The 22,498-nt window shown below is 35.4% G+C and overlaps 1 pseudogene; it reads left to right on the forward strand.

The window, feature by feature from the left end:
* Window positions 1–17,280: 17,280 nt before the first annotated feature.
* On the forward strand, window positions 17,281–20,397 carry LOC149220785 (kinesin-like protein KIN-14R pseudogene; annotated as a pseudogene).
* The last annotated feature ends 2,101 nt before the right edge of the window (window positions 20,398–22,498 follow it).

The raw sequence follows: 22,498 nt of genomic DNA on the forward strand, positions 1-22,498 counted from the left end.
GGCATCCTCGAAGATGTAGTAGATGGTAGTAGTTATTCACAAGATGAAAAAAAAGGTTTGTGTATTAGTAAGCGTAGTTATCACCATCTAGTGGGGTAATCTCATAATTGAACAATCTTGTGTTAATAGTGGGTTAACAAGAAAGAATAAAATTTTATAAATTAAGGAAAATGGAGATACCACAGAAAATGTAATATGTGGTTATGATGTAAAAATGTCAACACTGTCACATTAATCTATTTTTAAGCGCTTCACAAATATGAAAAATATCGCTTCAAATGTTGAATTGCATACCTATTAAAGGCCATTGATTGGGACCGTGAAATTGCTTTCCTTTATTGGCACTTCAGAAGCTTCATAACTCCCTTTCCAATCCCTTTGAAAAACGAATATATGAAAAAATATGAAGTAAAATACTTCAATGGATTGGTTTTTTAGACTTGAGCAGAGCAAGGTGTAATTACAAGTAGAAGTAAATATAAGAAGACATAATTCCACATCAAACCTTCGGGTTGAATGGAAAGATTAAGAGATTCTGCTTGATACGGAATGTAATCTTGATGGTTCTCATTCCTACACATGACTATATAAAGATCAATCAACCATTCCATACATGATAATTTTAATCGGTTCTACCTAAATCAATGAACTAAATGAAACGCCAGGGAAATGAAAGTTGAAAATTAAAACTGAGAGTTAAAATACCTTGTGAACTTCTGCTGCACTCGCCGTAAGGTTGGGATTGGAAAAATCAATGCAGGAAAGATTCACGAGCTTAGAATAATCTACTTCAGTCATCGTTAATTCTGTCTTTTGTCATTTGTTTCTTCTAAATCTCTGATACCTTCAAGTTCATGGATACCAATACATAGCTACTTCTCCTCTCATATCAATGAATGCGAAAAGAAACCTCTGTTATCCGAACATAAACCTCATATCATGACTGCTAACTCTATCAGTGCTTCCATACCTTCAAAATATGCCCTATTCATGGATACCAATACATAGCTATTTCTTCTATGTTATCAATGAATGTGAAAAGAAACCTCTGTTATCCGAACATAAACCTCATATCATAACTGCTAACTCTATCAGCGATTCCATTATGGCTGATGGCTTGGGAATGGATGAACAACCTCCATTACATTCCATTGCACTTTCTTGAGTGTTGCTAGAACCTCCTGCAGACTTTAGAGTGTTACATTAGTCAGAGAACTGGAATTTTTGGAAATGTCCTATGGACGGACAACCCTTCATATGGCATTTTATAATATATATATATATATATATATATATTTAACTTGTAAAAATCAAAATTTAAATTTCTTGATTGGTAAATTTGGCTAAGCACTTCTCTGACGTGATAGAGGGCTTCAGAAGGGTTGTGATGTGTTCAAATTTGAACACTGCTCGGGAGCGAGGGATTGAGTCATGTTCATGAATGTTATAAGTTGTAAACAAAATGCCTTATGAATGGGATGCGCATTAAATTGATTAGGATGTGTGTTTTTATATGTGTTTTTAATTTATTTATTTTATGTTAATGAATGTTATGAGTGGTAAATAAAATATTTTATAAATGTAAATTTGAGCAATTAAAATTTATTTAAAAGATTTATTCCAATTTTACTTAATTTTCATATTTTATTTTCAAATTTTACATATATAAAAGTTAATTTATTTAAATTTTACATATATATAGATATATATACATAGTTACTTTTGTTTAACACAAATTTTTTTTTCCTATGGTTGAGGATATTTAACTCCAACACCTTTTCACCCTTTAACACCTTATATCTTTCCATATAAACTTTTACGCTTGATTTTCCCAATAAGGGGTTGTCTTCTTTTTTTTTTTAAATTAAAGAGTATTTATTTTTAACAATATGCAACCCTATATCACTTGGTAACCTCTTAGATACACTTTTGTGCTTGTTTTATTTATATTTTTCTTATTTTTGTGTGCTTTCTAATAGTTTTTTTCATGGGAGAGACCATCCTTCAATTACTATTGGTTCTCTATCATGTATGGAATTTCTTCAAACTCTTTTTCTCAATATCTTCTAGAATTTAAATAAAATTTAATGTTATTTGGTTGTCTAATTTCCTTTATTCTTTTATTATTCATATATAAAATTATTATTTGTTTTTATTGGCATTTGTAATGTCTTCTTTAAATTATTTTATTCATTCTTTTGCTTTTATTTCTCTTGTATATTTGACAAAAAATATTCAAAAACCTCTCACTTTAAACTCAAACCTTACATAGATTCACATATGGTTGATAGTTTGTTTGATTTCTCATATATGAATTGTTCTCCCCAAGTTGAACTACGAACATTGGACCATGTAAGAAATACTTTGTAACACCCTCCTCCCACACCTACCCAAGAAACTGGTCAGCTGGGGTAAACATGCGACGAGGGGCCACTATGATACAATTCAACCTCCCAAGTCATGTTAAGGGAGTGGAATCTACGAAAACACACCATATAGACATTAATTATCAGCTATAGGACCCTCAGGAACCAATCCAATACTTTAGACAACATTCCTTGGGGTCCCACTGAGCTTTTGGAGAATTTGAGGCTCAGTCGCTCCCATGCTATAGGCATGAGTGTGGCCAAGAACTCAAAGTCACTCTCACAGACTTGTCTGCCAGTCACTAGAGATGAAAACAATTAGTGTTATGCCAACGAGTCCGGTATTTGAGTCACTTTTTCAGGCCCAGAGCCCAGGTCACTGCCTAGAATTGAACAATCTCTTCAAATCAGTAAATTAACATGGAAATGGCAATACTAAAGCAAATACTTGTTCAAGGTCTTGATTGGACCCCTACTAGCCATGAGAGGCATTTCGTCAAACATATTGCAAATGTGTAATCTACAAGTGTAATTAACAGTTTTCAGCAAATGGATCTCATACTTAGCTGAGAATCACTAAGAACCATTGATGTCTCAACACATCAACTGCCATTCCATCCATTAGGTCATAGATACATTGTTTATTCAATTACAAGTAAAAACATGAGGAAATCCATACATGGTTGCTGTCATAAAACACATACATAACTAGCATATTAGGGACAAAAATAGTCATGAAAGTACAACCATATAGACCACGTACAATCCATCAAAATTCTCATAGAAATACAAGGAGAAATAACCTTTCATTGATGATGCAAAATCCAAACCTGAGATGGGACTTCCACGTTGAACCTGACCGTAAAATGGATAAGCCAAATATCTCTTCAACCATTCACCCCCGCGCCATATTCAAAGCATGAATGTGGGATCTCATAGAACACATCAATCAAAACTCATGCAGGGATTCCAGAGGCCACCCACCACAACCCATCAAACAGTGATTCCACCTCACGGTTAGGCATCACAAACCATCATTAGATTGGTATCCATCCAAGGCTTCCAGGGCTTCCAGAGCATTTGTTTAACCAAGGCTTCCAGAAATAGTAACTCAACCCACAACTTATAGAGGGCTTTCATAGCATTTTTCCAACTAAGGCTCCTAGGACTAGTAACTCAACCCACCAAGGGCTTCCAGAGCATTTTTCCAACCAAGGCTTCTTGGACTAGTAACTTAACTCAAGTTGTTATAGGGTTTCTAGAGCGTTTGTTCAACCAGGGCTTCCAAGACTAATAACTCAACCCAAGCTAAGGAAACATGAGAACCAACCAAAAAAAAAATGAAAGTAAACCCACAATCACCATGGCTATTCGGGAAATGACAAGGCTAGGCAATCCATTGTCAATCCTGACCATCCTTGAGGCCAATGGCATATCACAACCAAGAAACCACATGCATATGCCATGCATGCCAAAACTAGTGAAGAAAGCATGCATGCAACTCGGTACCTGCAAAAAAATCTGATGTAGTTGCTGGTGTCGATGCCTTCTTCCGCTTTCCTACTCTTCCTTTACCTTCTTGCTCCAAGAATCCAAGTATGCCACACCTCCAAGGGTGCTCCAAGAAAAATATAAGTATCCAAGAGTATGAGAGAGAGAGAGAGAATAATGAGAGAGTTCCAACACAATAAAAAAATGTTACCAATTGATCCTCAGAAACCTTTTTATGGATGAAGCCTCTATTTTCTTCATTTTCCATTACTTTCCTTCATTTGCCTCCTCACATGCAACTTGTGACCTTTCACCTCCTTTTTCTCCTAATTTCCATTATTTTCATAAATAAATGTGCCAAAAATGCCTTTTTTCCTTTTAATGCCTTAGCCATTGCCTTTCCCAATTTCCTTAACCATAAAAAACCAAATGAACACCCCCTAGGTTGTCTTGCCCAACATTCAACTTATAATAAGTGTCGCATCAACCGTGATTATTGTTTATAGCTTTTATTAAATGAAATTTTCACCAGGGTTGTTACAAAATCCTCCCCCTTGGGGGACACTGTCCTTGGTATTCAATCACACATATACCTCAACAACATGCTAAAAGAAGACATACTTCTCATGGAGCTTTATAACATAGATCAAAGCATTATTTACAATGAAATATATGCTCAAGAGAAAAACATCATGACAACATACCGCATAGTGGAGCTTTATAACAAAGCTCATTACAATATTTATAATGAGATTCTTGTTGCCTTGAGATTCTTATTCATCACCTGCATCTCATGTTCCAAGTTTGCCAACATATTTGGTCCAATCAATACCCTACTAACTAGATCACTCCAACTGATAGGATTGTTACAACTCTGTCCTTTCAATGCCTCAAAAGGACTCATCCTTAGTGACTCCCAATAAACATTGTTGTATGCGAACTCTACCAAAGGGAGATGCCCTTCCCTCTTCCACTGCTGATGCATCACATACATCCTCAACATGTCCTCTAATATCTTGTTGACCCTCTATGTCTGTCCATATGTCTGTGGATGATAAGTTGTGCTAAAGGCCAGCTCTGTGCCCAAACCTATAAATAACTCCTTCCAAAACTTGGAAGTGAACTTCATATCCCTATCTGACACAATCTTCTTCGGAACACCATGTAGTCTAACCACATCTCCGATGAACACTTGTGCCACATCACTAGCTAAGAACTTAGACTTCACCAGAATGAAGTATGCAACCTTTGTTAACTTATCCACAATGACCATGATGCAATCATGTTACTTTACTGTCTTCGAAAATCCTGTGATGAAATCCATTGAAATGACCTCCCATTTCCATTCTCGAATCACAATCGGTTGTAGCAGTCCACCTAGATGTTTACGTTCTACCTTCACTCATTGAAAATCAAAGAATCTAGCCACAAACTCTGCTACATCCCTCTTCAAATTCAGCCAATAGTAACATCTCTTCACTGTTGTCAGTGTCTTTTGATAACCCGGGTGACCTGAATATGGTTTCACATGAAACTCCCTCAAGATGACCTTCTCGATCTCACTTTTATCTCGTACATATATCCGGTCTAAGAACCTGACCAATCCATCTATTGTAAGGCGATAGTCGATGCCCTGTGCACTTGCACTTGTACCTATACTGTCACATGTACCTGTAACACTAAATGTACATGTGTTAGGTGTGGAGCCTGATTATCTTTTGCATTCAAAGGTATCGCCACATTGGACCCCAGTTTGTAATAGGTGGCAACGCCACCCATAAAATATTCGTTGCAGGGGGTCTAGGGGGGGCGACTGCGACCTTTGGGAGCTCCCCCGCAGGGGCAGTGTCACCGAAGTTAAAAATAGATGTAAAATTGCCTTGTAAAATGTTGTAATTTCGTAGTCAATCTAGGCCATTCATTAGGCAGATATCTGACAGTAGAAGTTATGTTTAATTTAGGGTTTTTTCCCCTAGAAGGCAACCCCTCGCTATATATGAGTGAATCGTATTGCGTTTATGTATATATGTATTCTGAGTGAGGAAGAGAGAGGAGATTGAGAGTGAAGAGGGAATTACAGCGGATCTGTTGTAGGATATATCTCTTCAGTTTGCTGGATAATATACAAGGAAGGACTCGCTGTTTCTCTATGGACGGAGCCCAAATTGGGTGAACCACATATATTTGTGTCTCTCTTGTTTTATGCGTTTTCTGTGTTTATATTTCTGCAATATTTTATGTGTTCCATTGCTTTGTAATATATAATTTTCTAACAACTGGTATCAGAGTCGAAGGTCTATTTGGTTGATAAAATCCCAGGAGAGAAGGGTTCTTGGGTTGAGTGGGAGCAATGGCGGAGGATGGTAGGTTTAGGGTCGAAAAATTTAATGGCCAAAACCACCAGCTGTGGAAGATGAAGATGTAAGATTATCTGTATCAGAGAGATCTGTACCAACCATTGAGTGGAAAGGCAAAGAAGCCGATGAGTATGATAGACATAGAATGGGATATTCTCAACAGAAAGGAACTTGGAACAATACGGTTGTGCTTAGCGGCGTCGGTAGTGTTTAATATTTCAAAGGAAACAACAATAGAAGGTTTAATGTCAAAATTGGCCAAACTATATGAAAAACCCTTGGCCTCAAATAAGGTATTTCTTATGAAGCGTTTATTTAATATGAAAACGTCAGAAGGTGGATCTGTTGTTGATCATTTAAATGAATTTAAAACAGTTACCAGTCAGTTAAGTTCTATAGGGGTAACTTTTGATGATGAAGTTATGGCTCTGTTATTTTTGTGCTCATTGCTAGAAAGTTGGAATAGTTTAGTTATGGCCATTAGTAACTCTATCTCTGGATCTAGTACTTTAAATTTTGATGATGTTGTCGGTGCAATCCTTAGTGAGGAAATTTGATGGAAAAGCTCTGGTGAGACATCAGGTAATGCTTTGACTATAGAGACTAGGGGAAGAAAAACGGAAAGAGGAAAGAGCCCTAGATATCACAATAAGTCAAGAAAAGGTAGATCCAAGTCCATATCGGGGATAGTGTGCTAGAAATGTGGGAAGAAAGGACACCTGAAGAAATACTGCAAGTCTCAGAAGGGAAAAGAAGGAGACGCGCAACAAGAAAATAATCATGAATCGAATGTAACAAGTGATGTGTTGCATGATGCTTTGATTCTTTCTTTAGAAAATATTATTGATGCCTGGGTGGTAGATTCAGTGGCCTCATTCCATGCCACACCTGATAGGAAACATTTTCATGATTATGTTCAAGGAGATTTTGGACAGGTTCGATTGAGTGATGATAAGCCTTGTAAAATCATTGGAATGGGTACAGTTTTCATAAAAAAGTAGAATGGAAATCAATGGCTATTGAAGGAGGTAAGGCATGTTCCAGATCTGAAGAAAAATATTATTTCAACAGGGCAGTTGGGAGGTGAAGGCTATGTGACTACTTTTACAGATAAAACCTGAAATGTCACTAAAGGATCCCTGGTAATGGCAAAAGGAGAAAAGGTTGGTACATTGTATTTATGCAATGGTATTTATAATTTTGTTAATGCTTTAACCTCTACAGGAGAAGATATGACATTGTGGCATCATAGGCTCAGGCACATGAGTGAGAAGGGGATGAAAATTCTTTACTCAAGAAATTTGTTGCCAGATTTGAAGCATGCTGATTTAAAATTCTGTGATAATTGTGTTTATGGAGAACATAAGAGATTCATATTCCTCAGAGTTGGGAAAGAAAAGAAGAGCGAAAAATTAGAGCTTGTGCATATAGATGTATGGGGACATGCTTAGGTATCATTTCTTGGTGGCTCTCGTTATTATGTTACTTTTATTGATGATGCAACTAGAAAAACCTGGATTTATTGTATTCAAAATAAATCTGATGTATTTTATACTTTCAAGAAATGGAAAGATTTGGTTGAAAATGAGACATGAAAAAGGTTGAAGTGTCTCGGATCAGACAATGGAGGTGAATATTGCAACAAAGATTTTGATAGGTACTGTTCAGAGAATGGAATTCACAGAGAGAAGACATATCCAGGAACACCACAAGAGAATGGTGTGTCAGAAAGTATGAACAGGACAATCATGGAGCGTGCAAGGTGCATGAGATTGGCCTTTACAATTTTGGGTAGATGCTATAGATATTGTTGTTTATCTAATAAACAAAGGGCCTTCAAGTTCCTTGGATGGTGGTATTTCAGAGGAGGCATGGACATGTAAAAAGGTAAACTACTCTTTTTTAAAGACTTTTGGTTGTGAAGCCTTTGTCCACATTAATAAAGAAAATAGAAAAAAGCTTAAGGAAAAATCAAAGAAATGTACTTTTATTGGATACGATGTTAATGATTTTGGTTCGCTTTTATGATTATGGAAAACACAAAATCATTTGGAGTAGAGATGTCATATTCAATGTAAAGGTTTTATATAAGGATCAACTTCAGGAAAAGAAACAAGAAAAAGAAAACAAAGAATACACAGTGCTTGATGAGATCACAAAAAAAGTGATGGTGCCTAAAAATCATAATGATCACGGCCATAACAACAATCACAACAGCAACAAGCACCTCAAACACCTGAAAGTGGTGTTAGAAGATCTACCCGGATAAGTAGACCCCTTGAACGATACTCTCTTTCATTATATTTTTTACTCTTGACTGATTCTGGTGAACCAGAATGTTATGAAGAAGTAGTGTAGATAGAAACCAGGAAGAAGTGGGAGAAAACCATGAAAGAAGAGATGAACTCCTTAGCAGATAACCAAACTTAGGACTTAATCAGGTTGCTTGTAGGTAAAAAAACATTGCAGAATAAATGGGTTTACAAGTTGAAGGAAGAATATGGAAGTAGAAAAAGGTATAAAGCTAGACTTGTGGTGAAAGGGTTTGCACAAAAAAAGGGTATAGACTTTGATGAGATATTTTCTCCTGTTATTGAAATGACTTCAATCAAAACTATTTTAAGTCTAGTAGCAGTTGAAGATTTGCATCTTGAGTAGTTAGATGTAAAGACAACCTTTCTCCATGGGGATTTGGAGGAAGAGATTTGTATGCAGCAGCCACAAGGATATGAGGTAAAAGGGAAGGATAAACTAGTGTGTAGGCTGAAGAAGAGATTGTATGGCTTAAAACAGGCTCGAAGGCAGTGTTATCTAAAATTTGACAGGTTTATGTCTGAACAAGGTTATACTAGATGTCACTCTGATCATTGTGTTTATCTCAAAAGGAAAAATGATGGCAGCTATATTATATTGTTATTGTATGTAGATGACATGCTTGTTGCAGGTTCTGACATGCAGGAAATAAATGTTCTCAAAAGAAAATTGTTGAACTCATTTGCAATAAAAGATTTGGGTGCTGCAAAACAAATCCTTGGTATGAGAATAACTAGAGACAGGAAGAATCACAAATTAACATTGTCTCAAAGTGAGTACATAGAAAAGGTCTTGAAAAGGTTATGCAGAATGAAAACCAGTTAGTATACCTGTGGCTAGCCATTTCAAATTAAGTAAGGAGGAGTGTCCCAAGACTCAGGAAGAAATGGCTCATATGCCTAAAGTTCCATATGCATCAACAATTGGAAGCTTAATGTATGCAATGGTCTACACAAGGCCTAATATTCACATGCAGTGGAAGCTGTAAGAAAGTACATGAGCAATACATGAAAAGAACATTGGATGGCAATAAAGTGGATTCTCAGGTATTTGAGAGGTACCACAAATCAAGCATTATGCTTTGGTGGTTCAAACATTACTCTACAGGGATATGTTGATGCAGATATGGTGGATGATAGAGATAATAGGAGGAGCACAACAAGGTATGTGTTTACTGTAGGTGGAACCGCTGTCAGTTGGGTCTCAAAACTGCAGTGTTGTTGCACTCTCAACAACAAAAGCAAAGTATGTTTCTGCTATGGAGGCTAGTAAATAAATGATTTGGTTACAAAGGTTTATGGATGAATTGGGTAAGAAGTAGGAGTTGGGCAGGTTATACAGTGACAACCAGAGTGCCATGCATCTTGCAAAGAACTCTGCATTTCATTCCAAGACTAAACATATACAACTCAAGTACCATTTCATATAGTCAGCATTGGAAGATGGACAGTTGAAGCTGGAAAAGAAACACACTAGCCAGAATCCTGTAGATATGTTAACAAAAGTTGTAACCAGGGAGAAACTAAGAATCTACTCAGTTTCAATTGGTCTTCAAGTATGATGAATAATATGAGATGCAACCAAGTCCAAAGTGGAGTCATTTTCCAACAAATGAAGCGGCGATGGAGTTGCTATAATCAGTCTCTAAGTGGGAGATTGTTGGGTGTGGAGCCTGATTATATTTTGTATTCAAAGGTATCGCCGCATTGGACCCCAGTTCGTAATGGGGCGCCAACGCCGCCCATAAAATATTCGCTACAGGGAGGGTCCAGGGGGGCGACTACGACCTTTGGGAGGCTCCCCCCTGGTGGGGGGATGAGGGGCAGCGCCCCCGAAGCTAAAAATAGATGTAAAATTCCTTGTAAAATGTTGTAATTTCGTAGTCAATTTGGGCCATTCATTAGGTGGAGATCTAACAGTAGAAGTTATGTTTAATTTAGGGTTTTTTTCCCTAGAAGGCAACTCCTTGCTATATATGAGGGAATTGTATTGCGTCTATGTATATATGTATTCTGAGTGAGGAAGGGAGAGGAGATTGAGAGAGAAGAGGGAATTACAGCAGATTTGTTGTAGGTTGTATCTCTTCAATTTGCTAGATAATATAAAAGGAAGGACTGGTTGTTTCTTCATGGACGTAGCCCAAACTGGGTGAACCACGTATATTTTTGTCTCTCTTGTTTTATGTGTTTTCTATGTTTATATTTCTGCAGTATTTTATGTGTTCCATTGCTCTGTAATATATAATTTTCTAACAACATGTGCCTACACCTATACATGTACCTATACCATGACATGTACATGTACCTATAATATTACCATGCTGGAACCTATGCACAATCTCCATATACCTGACATCCTGCTGCCCCGCCTGCAAAATCCTATCCTGTAAATCTCTCTCATATGAGCTCATAGCTACCAAGTGGTGTACTTGTATCCATCTACTAAGAGCATCTGCCACCTTGTTTTCCTTAACTTTGATGTACCTGATCTCGAAATCAAACTAGCTAATCGTGGCCAACCATATAGCCTGCCTGACATTCAGATTCCACTGGTCAAACAAATACCTCAACCCAATGTGATCACTCATAAGTACAAATTTCCTTCCAAGAAGATAGTGCCTCCACATCTTCAGTACATGTATAATCGCTGCTAACTGAAGATCATGTTCCAGGTAGTTCTGCTTGTGCTCGTTTAGTTTCCGGGACTCATAACATACCACTTTCCCATCCTGAATAAGGACTCCACCAAGCCCTCTCTTGTAAGCATATGTTCATACCAAAAACCCTTTGTCCAGATCTGGAACCTGTAGTACTAGTGCATGCGTCAACAACTACTTAAGATGCTCAAAGCTAGCCTCACACTCCTCATTCCATTCAAACTTCTTACCTTTCCTCTGTAAGGATGTGATGGGATAAGAAATTTTCCAGAAGTTCTTGATGAACCTCCTGTAATATCTTGCCAGAGCCATGAAATATCTCACCTCGTCCATACTCTTAAGAGCTACCCACTCCATGGTGGCCCTTATATTCTCTAGATCTATTGCAATGCCTTCCTTGGAGACAACATCTTCCAAGTAGTGCACCTAAGTCTAAAAGAAACTACACTTGCTAAGCTTAGCATACAACTTATGCTCCCTCAACAACCTCAATACTGTTGTTAAGTGCTCAACGTGCTCTTCCTCGTTTTTAGAATATACTAGTATATCATCAATGAACATAATAACAAACTTATCCAAATATGGATGCAACACACTATTCATCAAACACATGAATGTAGCTGGAGCATTAGTTAATCCAAATGGAATGACAACAAACTCATAATGCCCATACCTGGTCCTGAACACAGTCTTGTAAATGTCCTCCTCTTTGATGCATACATGATGATATCCGGATCTCAAGTCAATCTTTGAGAACAATGTTTCTCCCTTCATCTGATCGAACAAGTCATCAATCCTCGATAAATGGTACATATTCTTGATAGTCACTTTGTTCAACTACCTGTAATCAATGCATAATCTGAGAGTACCATCTTTCTTCCTCACAAAAAAGAGAGGTGCGCCCCAAGGTGATACACTTGGCCTAATGTATTCCTTGTCCAAAATTTCCTTCAACTGCAATTTTAACTCAACCAACTTAGTTGTGCTCATCCTGGAAGGTGCTTTAGATTTTGGAGCTACCCTTGGCACTAACTCAATAGAAAATTCTATCTCCCTGTGAGTTGGAAACTCTATAATTTCCTCAGGAAATACATCTTGAAACTACTGCAAAAGTGGGTACCTGTTCAACACATCCGTATCCTTAGCCTCCTTACCCTTATCACTAGATGTGTACTACAAATATCTTGCATCCCTTCCTGTGGCTACACTTTTCTTACATAGCTCTCACCATCCTAAATGATGTGGATTTCTTCTTACCTTGCAATAATCTTGGTTCTCCATTTTCATCAACACACTCAATATCTTTATCATAACAGTCTACCTTGGTTATATGTAGATATAACCAATCCATGCCCAATAACATACTGTATGAACCCAACGGTAATACATTTAAATGTGCTGCTATAGGCATACTAGTCAAGTCAAATATACAAGATCTTACCCAATGATGCACTCGCTTCTTTGTACCTGTCGCCAACTTCATTAACCAAGACTCTACATGCAACTCCTTATTCAAACCACACTTATCCACCAAGTTAGTACTAACATAGCTATAATTAGATCCAGGGTCAATCAAAATAGAAATAACTTAATCACAAATCTTACCGTCCATCTCAATGATAGATGCCTGATGTTCTGCATGCATGTTGTCCACGACTACATAGATACGAGGAATACTTTGGCCTACATATCCAACAGTCTACACCTCCTGTGCACTATATATTTGAGGTCTACCACCCTGATTCTGCAGACAATCTCTCCTGCGATGATAATTGCTACAAGTCCAACACTCTATAGTTGTCCAACCTCCGTCCTTATTATTTTCTTTAGATCGATGTTCGTGTCTTATATCTAATGCATTGAACCTCTTAGGTGGTGCAACATTCTCCTTGTTATCTGTACCCTATGGCCTTGCTCACTTTTTATCCCATTTTCCTTTGTTCTTTACATTACCTCCCCAGCTTAGCTTAGTTTCATTGTTGTACTTCGATTATGGCCTCCTCCAACGATCTAGGCTCATCCTATTCAATCATGTCTTTGAATGCAGATGGTAGTCCACTAATGAATCTCTGAATCTTAGCCTTCTCCTCCTTGAGGTAAGGCACATACCTCAACGGTTCCAAGAACATACTGGTGTACTCATCATGTGTCATGGATCCCATCTTTAGTTCATAGAACTCCTTTTCCCTGTCATCAAAGTATCTCTATGACATATAATTTTTCTTGAATAGCCACTCAAATTCACTCCAAGTCAAATATTCCTCATTTATGTCCTTGACATTCTTCACATCTTCCCACCAGATGTCTGCTTTACCTTTAAGATTGAAAGTAGCCACTCTAGCTTTCATGTTCTCTGAGTAGTCATGCAACCTAAAGAACTTCTTCATACTAAGTAGCCAAGCCTCTACATCATGTGATCTCCTTACCTCCCCATCAAAATTATGTGGCTTTGCTTTCTTAAACTGATCCGAAAAATATCCCATATCACTCTTCCTGTAAGGATGATAACGGTGACGATCACAGTGCTTATCTGAATCAAAACTAGAGTCATACCTATGTCTATCCCTTCTCCTCTCCAAAGTGTCCAACAATCTTCCATCCCAGATTGTGTCCTCTTTATTTGACCGGTGATCACCATGCGATCTACTGCCATATGCCCCATTAGTTTTGTTCTCCTGCTCATGACTGATCCGAAGGGGTCCCTGTCGCTACAAATCTAACAAGCTCTGAAGTATGACTGCATTTACCTATGCTAACTTTTCCTAAGACTCTATGATTCTGTCATTATCTGCCTTACAACTCCTTATCTCTTCCTTTAAGCTTCTCAATGTCACTTCCAGGGCAGAAGAGTTCCCAACACCATACTACTCTTCGAATTCATAGGGAGAATCTTTGTAGTCAACCATCTTGCTAGTTCCTGCAAGGTATATCACGTCAGCTAAACCAAATCACAATAAACCATCGTACCTTAGTATAGCTCGAGGAGGATACCTTGTCTACAAGATCAACAAATCAACTTGATACATGTATAACATAATCATGACAGCATATAGAAACATAAAACATAAGCATATGACCATGAAACCATCATTCCAGCTAGGGTCCAATCATCAATTCACGACCTCAACAACAACACACACCACAACCTCATTCATGAAAACCACCATCATTACATCACTATACACTTGACCACATGCAAACATGAACATGCATCAATTATGCATAACCATCCAGACATATTCATAAACACGTGTGATCAAGCATGAATGAAAAATTCTTGAAATCAAACATGCAAGAATGATACATGTAACTAAGCATACAAGAATGTAACCAAACATGCAAGAATGTAACCAAGCATACTACAACAATACATGTAAATGACATAAATCGACATGGAACCAGTCATACGCTCACAACTATGCATTCCATAAGAACACCTCAAATCTCACATGAGGACATCACTGCAATCATGAACAACATCATGCAAATACCACAAGCACATGGAATGTAAGGGAGAGAGACACACATGAAATATGCATGCATGACCAATACATAACCCATCCAGTCTTAGGGGTGAATTCATGCTTTGATACCACTCTATAACACCCTCCTCCCACATCTACCCAAGCAATCGGCCAGCTGGGGAAAACATGCAATGAGAGGCCACTATGATATGATTCTACCTCCCAAGTCACGTTAAGGAAGTGGAATAGAAGGAAACACACCATACAAACATTAATTATTACCTACAAAACACTTAACAACCAATCTAATACTTTAGACAACTTGCCTTGGGGTCGTACTGAGCTTTTGGACAATTTGAGGCTTAGTCACTCCCATGCTATAGGCATGACTGTGGCTAGAAACTCAAAGTTGCTCTCACCAGCTTTCTTGCCAGCAATCAGATACCAAAACAGTAAGTGCTATACCAGCGACTCTGGGATTTGAGCTACTTTTTCAAGCCCAGAGCCCAGGTCACTACCAAGAATTAAACCATCTCTTCAGATCAGTAAATTAACATGGAAATGACAGTACTAAAGAAAATACTTGTTCAATACCTTGACTAGACCCATACTAGCCATGACAAGCATTCCGTCAAACATATTGCAAATGTTTAATATACACATGTAATTAACAGTTCTGAGCATAGGGGTCTCATACTTAGCTGAGAATTGCTAAGAACCATTGATGCCTCAACACATCAACTTCCATTCCATCCATTAGTTCATAGATGCATTGATTATTCAATTACAAGTAAAAACATGAGGAAATTTGTACATGGTTGTTGTCATAAAACAAATACATAACCATCATAATATGGACAAAAATACTCATGAAAGTACAACCATATAGACCACGTACAATCCATCAAAATTCTCATAGAAATACAAGGAGAAATAACCTTTCATTAATGATGTAAAATCCAAACCCAGGATGGGACTTCCACATTCCATCCAACCATAGAATGACTAAGAACAATGTAAACTTTGAAACGGGAACTATAAATTCAAAACAGGAACTCTGGCCAAAAAACCCCGAAAAAACATCAAAAACAGTGCTAAAAACGAAAAGTGTTGATGCTGGAATAACACATATTTTTTTTTTGGTAAATTTTCAACATGTTTTAAAAATGGCGGTCAAAATCAAATTTTTGCGCAAAAATTATCTAAAAAACACCCTCAAAACGAAAAGTGTTAATGTTGGGAGAACACTTTTTTTATCATGACCCCAAAAAACATTAAATTTAAAAAAATAATGAAAACATAAAATAAATAAAATTAAAACAATGAAAAAACACTTAAAAAAAAGTTAAAAAAAAATACAAAACATAAATTAAAATATATACTAAAAACAAAACATAAAATAAAAATGAAAAATGAAAAAAAAATCAAATATATATAAAAAAAGAAAATCAATCATAAAAATGTAAAAAAAGAAAACAAAATTAATGATAAGAATTAAAAAACTAAAAAAAAAAAGAAAAAAACATTAAACAAATAAATAGTAAAAAAAAAGAGGTTATCTTCTAAACCATAAAAAAAAAATTGGCAAAAGAAAAAAAAAATAAAAAAAAATGGAATATAAAAAAAAACAAACATTAAAAAAAATTAAAAATTAAGTAAAAATAGAAAAATTAAGAAAAAAAAATACTAAAAATAAAAATTAAAAACAAACTAGATAAAAAAAAAAATAGAAAAATTAACAAAAAAAAAAAATTAAAAACTGCTAAAATTAAGATTAAAATGTTGATTATTTAAAAAACAAATATAAAAATATATACAAAAGACAAAAATAAAAAGACAAAAAATGTTAAAAAAAAATTATCTCACAAACCATAAAAGAAATTGGGAAAAAAAAAAAACAAAATTAAAAATATATATTTATATATAAAATTAAGTAAAAATAGAGAAATTTAAAAAAAACACTAGAAAAAACTGGGAAAAAAAATAAAAACAAACTAATTTAAAAAAAAAAAAATAGAAAATTAACGAAAAAATTTAAAAAACAGATAAAATTAATATTAAAAAAAAAACAAAAATAAATTTAAATTATAAAAAAAAAACCAAAAAAATGTGTATTTTATATTAAAAAAAAAAAGTGTAATTATTTTTTTGTTAAACATACATATTTTATTTACAAATAAAAAATAAAAAATTAAAATCTATTTTTTTTTTTCAACAAGCTTTTTTTTTATTAAAAAAAATTATGATTTTTTTTAAACAATTATTATTATTATTTTTATTTTTATTTAAAAATACAAATGATTAAAGTTACATTTTATACTTTTAAAAAAAATAAAAAAAAATAAACCTAAATTTTATACTTTTAAAAAAAATAAAAAATTAAAATTAAAAGTTACATTTTTTTTAACAAATTTTTATTATTAAAAAAAAATTATTATAAAAAAAAATTATTATAAAATCACAAACCAATTTAAAACAAACTTATTTTTTTTTAAATTTAAAATTAAAAAAATTATTATAAAAAAAATTTAAAAGTTAATATTTTTTTTTGTTTTTTTTTTTTTTTAATTTAAAAAAAAAAAAAAATCGGTGGCCATTTGCCCCCCGGCCGCCCGTGGTGGCGCGGCGGTGGGCGGAGTGGCCTGCATGCAGCAGGGATGCGAGTTTTTGATGTCTTTATACAGGAGGATAAGATTCTTTCTGAGCTTGACATTTATGCTCGGGTTGGTTCAAACACTCCACTTGTTCTGATGGATGCCCCGGCACATGTTATCGATGGGGGAACTCTAACTGTTAGATTTGAAGCAGTCACTGGTAGCCCTATTGTCTGTGCCATCATCATTAGAAAAGCACAATCTTTGGGTCATAAAGGGAGTAAACATCCTATCGTGATTGCAGAAGAAGCTGATTTGAAGCAAACGAACCAGGCACTAGCAGTAGGTGAAGAGGGCTATAATCAGAAGAGTAGAGGCAGGAGTTGTAAGTCTGTTTTGGAGTATGAAAAGAAAATAGAAGAGCTGCGTAAAGATTATGAATTGAAGAAGAAAGAATGTCATGAGGCATGGATGTCCCTGGAAGATTCCAACCACCAACTTGAGAAACTCAGGAATGAACTTATGCGCAAGTCTTTGCATGTTGGCTCTTTAGCTCATGCTGTGGAGGGCCAAGTGAATGAGTTAAGAGACCTTCAGGACCAGCACGAGAGGGAAAAGAAATTGTGGGCCTCATCAGTCAACCATTTAAATGACAAAATCAAGGTACTGAAGAGTGAATATGTTAAACTTTTGGAGGAGGCAAATTGCTATGCTTCTGCGCTACCTGATATCAGTGAAATGACTTCCTCTGTGCAAGCTCTGGTTAATCAGCACGAGGAACTAAAACTCCAGTACACTGAACTGAAAACAAAGTTTGTAGAAGAGAGCAAGGAACGCAAACAGCTTTATAACAAACTTTTGGAGCTGAAAGGAAATATTAGAGTCTTCTGTAGGTGTCGTCCATTGAGTGCTCAAGAGGTTGCAGAAGGAGTTGTTTCTGTGGCAGAATTTGACACTGCAAAAGACTCTGAGATCAGTATCCGAACCAATGGAGCCTCCAAAAAGGTCTTCAAATTTGATTCAGTTTTTACTCCAGAAGCTGGTCAAGTGGATGTTTTTGCAGATACTGCACCTGTTGTGGTATCAGTTTTGGATGGGTACAATGTTTGTATATTTGCATATGGACAAACTGGAACTGGAAAGACATTTACAATGGAGGGAACAGAAGAAAACCGTGGTGTTAACTATCGAACATTGGAGGAGCTGTTCCGAGTAGCTAATGAAAGGAAAGGACAATTCAAATATGATATCTCTGTGAGTGTGTTAGAGGTTTACAATGAACAGATACGTGACTTGCTTGCATCTCCTCAGCCAGGACAAGCTGTAAAGAAGCTAGAGATAAAACAGATGGCTGAAGGGATTCATCACGTACCAGGTCTTGTTGAAGCACAAGTGCACAGTATGAATGAGGTTTGGGAAGTGCTGCAAACTGGAAGCAGTGCTAGGGCTGTTGGCTCCACTAATGCCAATGAGCATAGTAGTCATTCTCACTGCATACTTTATGTGATGGTAAGGGGGGAGAACTCAATTAATGGAGAATGCACTAGGAGCAAGCTTTGGTTGGTTGATCTAGCTGGAAGTGAGCGAGTAGCAAAAACTGATGTTCAAGGGGATCGTCTTAAGGAAGCACAGAACATCAACAAGTCACTCTCTGCTCTTGGGGATGTGATATCCTCTCTTGCAACTAAAAATAGTCACATTCCCTTCAGGAACTCCAAGCTGACACACTTACTACAAGATTCATTAGGAGGAGACTCAAAAACACTTATGTTTGTACAGATTAGTCCAAATGAAAATGACATAAGTGAAACACTTTGCTCACTGAATTTTGCCAGCAGAGTTCGTGGAATAGAGCTGGGTCCTGCTAGGAAACAGTTTGATTCTACAGAGCTAGTGAAGTATAAACAGATGGTCGAGAAGGCCAAACAAGATGGAAAATCAAAGGAGGGTTCAATGAAGAAAATGGAAGAAACCATACAAAATTTGGAAGCAAAACTGAAAGGAAGAGACCAGGCAAACAAACTTCTTCATGATAAGGTAAAGGAACTAGAAGGACAACTTGCAAATGAGAGAAAGGCTCGATTGAATTTGGAAAACAAACTCAAAGAACAACAGCAGCAGGCAGGAAAAGTGGCTGAAAAGCCACCCCTCCTCGTACGTCAATTTGGAGGTGTAAAGACTGTCAATGAAACAAATGTATTGTCTAAGGACTTGGTCAACCTCTCAGACGCTTTGACTGAAAATAAACAAATGCTGAATGCTATGGAATGCAATGGAAAACCACAGGAGGGTGAGCTCCTTTTGAAAAATGGCCTGATAGATCCTTACTCAAAGGGGCAGAAAGAAAATAAGTCTGAGCCATATGATGATCAAAATGTGAAGCCCATTCCAAGGAAAACAGGCAGAGCTTCATTGTGTACAACTGCTAGAAGAACATCACTAGTTCCTCTGGCTGCAAGACGAATTACCATGGTCCCTTTGCCAGTCACAAGGAATGATGGCGTATTAGATGGGAATATATCATCTTCTCAAACAAATGAGGATGAACAAGCTAACAGCAAAGAGTATAACAAAGAACCTTTTGCTGCTAATAACAAAGAGCCTTGTACTGCTAATAAAGACCCTGTCTTGTTTCCAACTGCCACACCTGTTAGCTTAAGGGGGCTAAGGAATTCTAACACACTTAATAAATTGCGACAAAGTATAAACAAGAAAGTTCACTTCAATTCTCCTGTGCTCAAAGGGCCAAATGATGGCACCTCAACGGCTGCTCCCTCCTCAACATTCGGGGGGCAAAAGCTTCCACCAATTGATACCACTAGAGTTAGGCGTGTAAACTCCACAAGAGCCTGGGGAAGGATTTCTGGGACAGGTAATATATCTGCCCAAAGAGTTTTATGTGCAAATAGAGGTGGCATAAAGCCAACTGTGCAGCTGAGAGAAAAAGAGAGGGGATGGAACAGGTAAAGCTGAGAATCAGAAAATCTTCTGCTTCATTGCAGGATCAAGTGAATTAAGTTGACTTTTCACTGCAAGTGTTTTTATGGGTTTACACTTGTATACCCTAGGACATTCATTCCTTTAAATCTGTTCACATCCCAATTTATGATGTACCATTATTCGATGCTTTCAAAATTAGTTTGTACTTATCATCTCTGCTTGGATTGATTGATATTTTTGAGGCTACATTCAGATGGTTGGAGTTCAGGAAGTTGTCACTAAGGGGGGATAGGCTCTAGTGCCTCCTTCCTTCTCCTATTGTGTCATATTTGTAAATCCTTCAATCCCATCCCAAGTTGTTCTTAAGGGGGGATGTTAGGATATTCCGACACATAGGAAATAGTTAAGTACAACTTGGTCTAGTGTAGAGTTAGGTATAGAGTTAGGTAAAGTGTGTTTCTTTACCGTTGTACATTTTGTAACTTACAATCCGACGGTCATGATATGTAGTGATCCGATGGTTCATTCTCTCCTCGGTATTACCGACACTTGATCTATGGCTTGACACCCGATTGGTCCATGAATTCTATTTAAAGCGCATGGAGGGTCATTTGTAGGGTAATCCGTGCATGAGAGAAACATATGTAAATTTTCATTCTTTTATTAATAAATTGCCTGAAGTGGCCGCGTTGGCTCAGGCCGTGGACTGTTTCCCTCTTTGAGGGTTTTAACCACGTCAAAAATGCTGGTGTATTGATCTGCGATCTGGTTGTGAGCGGTGTCCTTTGGTGTTCTGTCTGAGGAACTTACCCTGTAAATACCTACATCCCGGCCGCCCGTGGTGGCGCAGCGGTGGGCGGAGGGCCTGCATGCAGGCCACTCCGCCCACCGCCGCGCCACCACGGGTGGCAGGGGGGCAAATGGCCATCGATTTTTTATTTTTATTTTTATTTTTTAAATTAAAAAAATAAAACAAAAAAAAATATTAACTTTTAAATTTTTGATAATAATTTTTTTAATTTTAAATTAAAAAAAAAAAAAGTTTGTTTTAAATTGGTTTGTGATTTTATAATAATTTTTTTTTAATAATAAAAATTTGTTAAAAAAAAAATGTAAATTTTAATTTTAATTTTTTATTTTTTTTAAAAGTATAAAATGTAGGTTTAATTTTTTTATTATTTTTTTTAAAGTATAAAATGTAACTTTAATCATTTCTATTTTTAAATAAAAATAATAATAATAATAATAATAATAATTGTTTAAAAAAAAATCATAATTTTTTTTAATAAAAAAAAAAGCTTGTTGAAAAAAAAAATAGATTTTAATTTTTAATTTTTTATTTGTAAATAAAATATGTATGTTTAACAAAAAATAATTACACTTTTTTTTTTTGAATATAAAATGCACATTTTTTTGGTTTTTTTTTATAATTTAAATTTATTTTTGTTTTCTTTTAATATTAATTTTACCTGTTTTTTAATTTTTTCGTTAATTTTCTATTTTTTTTTTCCCAGTTTTTTTTAATTTCTCTATTTTTACTTAATTATATATATAAATATATATTTTTAAATTATTATTATTATTATTATTATTATTATTTTTTTTTTTTTTTTTTTTCCAATTTCTTTTATGGTTTGTGAGATAATTTTTTTTAACATTTTTTTGTTTTTTTTTTAAATATTAATTTTACTAGTTTTTTTTAATTTTTTTCGTTAATTTTTTTTTTTTTTTCCTAGTTTTTGCTAATGTTTTCTTTTTTAATTTCTCAATTTTTACTTACTTAATTTTATATATATATATATATATATATATATATATATATTTTTTTTTATTTTTTTTTTTTCTCCCAAATTCTTTTATGGTTTATGAGATAATTTTTTTTTTACATTTTTTATCTTTTATTTTTGCCTTTTTTATATATATTTTTATTTTTGTTTTTTAGAGACAATTATTTCATGTGGATTGAAAATTTAATTAACGATGTATAAATATGTAGAATATCGAAAATAAAAAATATCGACCTTCTTCTTTAAATATGCAAATCAATAAAAACCTCACTACAAAAGAAAAATTAAAAAAAAAATAAAAACAAGAAAATATGAAGAAGAAGATCACTTCCAAAATTATTAAATTTACAAAATAATTATTTACATTTCATACATTAGAAAATTTAAAGTCAAAAAATAGGTCTTTTAAAAAAAGGGTGTGATGCAGAATAACCACTTTTTAAAATCAGCATGAAAATCACTACCATTCACTACCATTCTAAAACGTAATGTACATAAAAAAATTAAAGTGCCAAAAACTATGCTCTAAA

Source organism: Pinus tabuliformis, chromosome Q (assembly GCF_031772625.1).
Source record: "Pinus tabuliformis cultivar Carrire ecotype Pingquan chromosome Q, CPIR1, whole genome shotgun sequence".
NCBI classification, from domain to species: Eukaryota; Viridiplantae; Streptophyta; class Pinopsida; order Pinales; family Pinaceae; genus Pinus; species Pinus tabuliformis.